The 7,284-nt window shown below is 28.6% G+C and overlaps 1 long non-coding RNA gene across 1 annotated transcript; it reads left to right on the top strand.

Annotated features, from left to right (window-relative positions):
- Positions 1–2,394: 2,394 nt before the first annotated feature.
- LOC127902085 (uncharacterized) lies at positions 2,395–3,148 on the top strand. Its single transcript, XR_008054559.1, has 2 exons — positions 2,395–2,704; positions 2,821–3,148. It is a non-coding gene; the product is annotated as an uncharacterized LOC127902085 (long non-coding RNA).
- Positions 3,149–7,284: the final 4,136 nt, after the last annotated feature.

Genomic DNA, 7,284 nt, shown 5'->3' with positions numbered 1-7,284 from the left:
TGAAACAGTGATGGCTTGTGCTTGCGGTGGGGTAGAGATTTGATGTTATATGCCAAAATGTTTTGTTTGGCTTAGGGTTTTTGTTTTGCTTTAGAATTTTTAATGTTTAGGAAGTTATATTTTCTTATTTAATTATTTTTTTATTGAATAATATATAATATTTTGTTAATTTAGCTATACTTTAATTAATTAATTTATTTATTTATTAGTAAGTAGCATTGCTACATTTATGAGTTTTATTTTTTAATTAAATAAATACTTTTTTTTGCAGATTCACGGATTTTTACAGATTTATAAAAGTAAATTCATATCAAATCCATTGATTGCGGAATTTTAAATTTTAAATCCAATCTGATCCACCAATTTACGGATCAAATTTTTACAGATTAGACAAATTAAGCGGACCGGATTAGATCCTGAACACCCCTAATATTTAGTGATGTTTAAGTCAAATAAAAATTAGATGCAAGAGACAAAAATGCATGCTGTGTGCCGTGAGTAAACAATTAGAAAACGTGTCGCATCCACAATGAGAGAGTGAGTCACCTCCTAGAAAAAGAACAGAAGAAAGTGGAAACGCTCCGGTTGAGCGAATACAGAACACCCGTGGTGTGAGAAAGCGCCACCTAAAAAGCACCTACATTTTCCAAATGAAATGATATTTACAGGATGGATTAATTGCTATTACTTTGTCTTGTAATTAAATTATTGCCGACAAGCTATCTATAGAGTTAAAAGTTATATTAAAGTATTATCTACTTCTATCTAGAATCATTATATTTGTGTATGTGTCAGATATTATAGCTGATTCTTCGAGATTTAGTTTTTCTTTTCTTTTCTTTTGTCAAATCATATAGCCGACTCTTCGAGATTTAGATTAATTTTCGTATTAAAACGTAAAACTTTACTAATTTCTTTAAACCACGACATTGTTTGCTACTGTTAAACTCTAGCCTCAAAATCTAATTGAAACTGAGATCTAACGAATCGAATTGGGTTGTAAATAAACAAAGTAGCAATCACAGCACAAGGACAAAGCAATAAATCAACCTAAGAATGCACATACAATCAAATAAAAATCAAAGAACAAACGCAGTTTATGTGGTTGGATAACTATTAGTAACATAACATAGCTGACTTTCGAGTATGAGTTTGACTTATGGACTTCAATAACTAAGTGTGGACAAATTGGAAACGTTGTTCGACTACGTAAAATGAAAGCATCAGCATACAAGATATAAATAATTTCAGGCGTAGTGAAAAAAATTCTTTTGTTTTGATATCAAAAATAGAGTTTCACTTGTAAATTATAGTAGTCCTTATAGTTCTTTCTTGGCACTGCCTCAAAAATTGTACAGATATGTTTACCAGCAGAGTTTTCAAAGAACATAGACATCCCTCAGACTGTCAAAATTATATAAAAGAAAATATCGATAATATTGCAAACGGAGGTTAAGCTATTGTTTGTCAATCATTAACAATTCAAATGGTTTTCAATTAAAATTTCCCTCACTTCGATTATGAGTTTTTGTCTTGAAAAAAAAAAAAGAGAAAATTTATGGTTATTTTTTAATCACACACTCACACATGGCTCTTCTCCTGTGGCATTTAGACGGTTGGCTAAGTTATTATTAGTAGCTAGTATACTTTTAATTTTCTAGAATAATTGTGTGCTTGTTCATAGGTTATTATTTTTTGCATTTTGGAAACGTAATAGAATGTTAAGCCTATTATTTTTCATTTAGAAAGAAATAATTTTCTAAATTATATATAGCTAACTCAATCGTGATCATAGATTTTTTATTATTTTATTGTGCCTTTTTTTTAGGATTTTTACGCAGGTTTTTTAGGGCCAATATCACTTGAATGTCATTTCTAATTCTTATTTTGATATATACGAATTATGTTTAAGTTTTTTACAATATGAAATTTTTAGATAAAACCGAATAGTCAAAGGGCAAATACTTGTATAGGCCCAGTATTGTTGATCAAATATCGTAGAAATTCTGATTACACCGGTTATGTGCAATGTCATAATTATTTATGTTATGTTTAATTCAATAAAAAGATGAATATTATAATTATCTGTCAATCGTACAAGTGTCGTTTAATTAGAATCGCTTGAGATATGTATCTTCCTGAGAAAGAAAATTAATAAATAAAACGTGTGTTGAGTAAGTGCAGTTCTAATGTTAAGCCTCCAGACGCTCGAATTGATCAAATAGGTTTGTCTACAATAATGTGTAGCATATGTAGCCCTTAATCTTACCGATCTGTTATCTATACCACGCACTATCACTTGGCCTTTGTTTGGTTGTTTAATTACTTGTATTTAATTACCTTGTTTGTCTTCTTTTTCACAATTATTTATTTTGTGGACCAGACTATGTTTATCACATATTGCAATCATTTAACCACAGTCCTCCATTAATCGACAATTTGTGTACGAAAAAAGTTTAGCCGTTGATCCCGTTAGTCTTGCCCATCTGTTACCTGTACCACGCATTATGATTTGTTTTCCTACGTCACAATCACCTGTGTTGGCAACGTTGGGCGTCGGCTACTTGAAGCTTCTATAAATATCGTACCAAACCGGAAGCAAGAACTTGCTCAAGCAAAAATACTCACAATTGAATACTCCTGAAGATAGCAGTAGCAGAGATCTTTTCTGATTTGAAGAATATGGAAACTCCTCCTTGCGCAGGTTTAATTTTAGAACAACTTCAGTTGAATATCATATATATTTCTTATTTAACATGTGTATTTGTGAAGTAATTTTTATAGTAAGATTCAATATTCTAATCTGAATAAAATTTTCAGGTAATGCGTGGTTAGAGATTGCTGTCCCTTTTCCGCCAGCTGCTAGTATTATTGATAATGAGATTGCAATTGAAAATCTTGAACTTATTGTTGTCCCACAAAATGGGAGAAATCCTAACTATACTGGTTAAGTAATGAATATAGTATTACTCTTTTATGTTTTATTTGATTAAATAAAAGGATAAATATTATCCATTTGGTTTAGTTCTATTACAAAGATCTCTTGTACAAGAGATTATCTTTGTTTGTATCCATGTACTTGTCCAATCATGATAGTTAAATAAAATATCATGTGATAATAAAGATAAAATCGTCTGCTTAGGCCTAATTAGTGTAATTAATTATACTAATTAGTGTAATTAATTATACTCTCTTTCTTCTTTAATGTTTTTGTTTCCTAAATTGTGTGCATCAGCACGATAATGCCATTATAAAGTTCTTTTTTCAATTATCTGGAGAGTTATCTAGAGTAAAATATTTCAAACATGTCTTCATCGAAATGGATAAAAAAAAATATAAACAATAATATTTTATATAAAATTTAGTAATATATGCACCCACTTAGTTTTCAAAATTTAAAAATGCTTTATTTGATAATTATTTAAACATAATTCCAATGATTATTTTTTAATGCAATGAAAAAAGACCAAATAACTTAATAAACTGCATAACATAAATTATTAAATAAATACACAACCTTTTACTACATACAATGACTCAAATCATCTAAAAATTACTAAGTAATTTTTAATTTAAAAAATAAAATTCACCGATGTACGCAATTCATGTGATTTTGTAAAATATACATTTAATAAAAAATAAAAATTAAAAAAGATTTGACCTTTTAGAGAGAACTTGCTGGATGATATTTTGAAACAAAAATTTTATCCCCAAAGAAAAAAAATCTCTGCATTCATATGGCTACTCTTAAAATTGAGGAGGAACAACTGAGATTTCAAAATGTGCAAGAAAGCTTATAGTTTAAGGGGTAATGTCGTAAAATTAAAACGGTATAGATGTAATGCGTGTTTATTGCCAATAAATATAAAAAGGATATGTTATTGGACACCTGTAATAAGCAGTAAGGCGGTCCCTAGCAACTCCTCATTCAGTCATTATTTATTGGCACTCAATTTGTTGCCAATTTGTCAGATCTTTTATAGTGATCTTAATGGCCCTCCTCGGCACGTGCTACTTTTTGTTTTGATATCGGTTAATCAGAAGCTAACACATTTTTTTTGGCAGATTTTTAGACCAAGTTATTTTTTTTTTATACATTGATGTACTACAATTACAATCTATTTTTAAAATTAGAAACCAATTAAAACTCTCCTTAATAATTTTATTATATCATAATTTATATTCTACCCTCACATAATACCATAAATATATTTATTTTATCCTAAAATATAAAAAATTAATTACACCCCTGCTTAATTTTATAGGATACTTATTTTATTTTAAATTATGCAAAGACAATTATACTTCTACCAATTTTATTAAGGGAGAAATTGACTGAGACTCGAACTCTGACATTTAAATGGGTGGTGCCAATGGGTATGAGCCCATTGGTCAGGCCAAATTAAGTCGAATATTATATTTCTATCAAAACGAAAGAAATTAATAAATAATATTATTTTGTGTGCGTTAATGCGTTGATTACATAATCCATAATTTAGTCTAAGTACGTCAACTTACTTATGCTTTCCCTTCCTAAACATTTTTTTAAAAACAAATTCTACAAATTAGATGTAGAAAAAGATGCATTTTCTTTTTCATATGAGGGGTTTAGATTTTGTTAATTTACCAACAATTTTCTTCCGGTCCTCCAAAATGTAATTATAGCCTGAAGACGATCCAAAAAGTGTATCATTTTGCAACCAGAAACAATTAGTTCCGTCTGTAGCTTCAAAAGGCAGGAAAGCAATGCTCATAAAAAAAAAAAAAACTAAATTTTAAAAATAAGCTGCATGATTATATGACCACTTCCAATCGGACGGATAATTCTGCCATCCCTACTCCTTGAATCCGCTCAATCTCCTAAGATCTCGATTGAGATTGAGGTATAAATGTCCTAAACAGCTTAGTTCATAAATTTTTACAAATAAAAAGTGTTTGGTAATTCTCCTAAATTCTTTTTATTTATTAACTTTTCTATTTTGACAATAATTTTTTTTTAAAAATCATTAATTATAAAAAGGCAAAAAGATGAACAAACTGGCATAGAATTTCTAATTCCATTCAGACAGTAAGATCAGCAAGACGGCAAGCATGCTTTGCTAGTGCATCAGCTAAATTATATATTACACCTTTTAAAAATATGCTGGCACTGGATAGAAGCCACTTAGGCAAGAAGCTATTGGACTTCAGAGATAGACCAAAATAAATCCAAGTGAGAAGAAGAAATCACCCCAAAACCGGCTGTGAACTACAGTCAGGCGGCAAAGGAGATAATCAAAGTTCTTTAATTAGCTATTCTTAAACCAAAACGCATAGCCTTAGCTTCAGCTATATCAACCTCATCAAGATAAGAAATTTGGTCAACACAAGCCGATAAGAATAAGACAATACGGATAGAATCAAAACAAACAATTAATTAAATAATTGATTGTGTCAATCTTAATTGCTAATTAAGTAAAATTGATTGTAAATCAACATAAAAAAAGATTGAATCTTTGCTATCCATCATTATTTTTTAATTATGTCAATTGCATTATTTCCTTTTTCATGTTTCAAATATTTATACAAATTGAAACTTTATACTCATGAATTAATAAGAGTCAAATTCACCTTCTTTATATATTGTTTCTAAAAAGTTTCACCAGCTACCATCACCTCTCCACATATCTGAATTAAGAATCACAGCCCCGAGGCCAACCAAACAGATTCCTTCTACCCATCAAATTTATGCATCCATACTCAGGCTGTAACGTTTAATGTTGCGTCTCATTATACTCGGATTACATGCATTTATGTTTAATTCTTCTATCAAATATGAAATTTTTAATGATTGGTAAGAGGGTTTCAAGTAGGTCAATATTGTTGATGATGAGATCGCAAATGAAAATTTTGATCTTTGTATTATCCCTTAATGCAGGATAAATTTATCAGACTACTGGTTAATGTAGAAAGTTATTTTAAGATTCTAGAATTTTTATTATTTTTGGATTTTCTATTTTAATTAGAGTCAATTATAATTTGTGTCTTAATCTTTTATTTCTATTATAATTATAATGTACTTTCATTTTTTATAATCCCAAAGGAAATTATAAAAAAGGAATTTTTATTGAATAATTAAAGTTGAAGTTATGAAAATAATAACAAGATTTCTCTCTTTATAATAGAGGAAACCTACATCCCTTAGTAAACTAATTACGTTGAATAATTGAAGCTAAAGTTATGAAAATAATAGCAAGACTTCTCACTTAAACACGTTATTAAGAATCTCATTGAGTTGTTTGGATTAAAATAAGATCTAATCACGCTTCAATTAGAGCATAAGCTAATCGTGTAGGATTGGTCTAGAACTAGAACGATAGCTAGTATTTTCTACCATATCAATTTCACTTCCACTACCTCACTTCGTCACTGGTTAAATGCAATTTTACTTTTTTGTTTTATATTTAATTAAATAAAATAATAGTACTATTATTACGTGTTACTTGTTTGAGTTTAATTTTATCTCTTGAGATAAGCAATAGATTCCTTTTTTTTCCCTTAATTAAGGATGTTTATGTTTCTTAAATTGTGCGTATCAACGTGATAATAGCATTATAAGTACTTTCTAGGAGCATGTCCTTATTTACAACTTTCTTTCTGCTGGTTACTATTTCATCAGGGAATACAATCAAGAAAAAATGAAAAATGACAAAGACCTTAGTATGATTAGTTGAATCCACCGAAAATTGAAGGATCGAAATCAACACACAACTGATACAAGCTCGAGCAGCTATAATAATTAGACTAATCAATTATATATGCTTAAAATGTACGAATATAAAAGGTGAATGCACAATTTTTTAATTTGCATATACTCATTGAATGACTGATGCAACCACTATATTTATTTTATTGGAGGGTAAATGATCATTTAATTCCAATATTTTGAGTTAATTATCCATTTGGTCCTTATATTTAAAAATATAACTCAACATACTCTTTCTATTAAATATGTTACATTCTTACCTTTATTTTTTCTATTTTTTTATAATAGTAACCTTGTAACAATATTCTTAGGAATATTAATAAAAAATATAATAATTTATCAAATTAACCAGGAAAGTAATATAAAAGTTTTCATAAGTTTTTATATTCTTATTTTACTTTTAGGATTAATATGGTAAATCATTTTTTTATAAAATAGTTACTAGTAAGATTATTCAACAAGTACAAAAAAGTACTGGTTCTTTCCATTATTATTCCAATTTACTAACTAACTTTTTATAGGTAAATTAATTAATGTCA

Source organism: Citrus sinensis, chromosome 5 (assembly GCF_022201045.2).
Source record: "Citrus sinensis cultivar Valencia sweet orange chromosome 5, DVS_A1.0, whole genome shotgun sequence".
Lineage (NCBI taxonomy): Eukaryota > Viridiplantae > Streptophyta > Magnoliopsida > Sapindales > Rutaceae > Citrus > Citrus sinensis.
The sequence above is the reverse complement of the archived record's forward strand: the minus strand, read 5'-3'. Positions and strand labels throughout refer to the sequence as shown.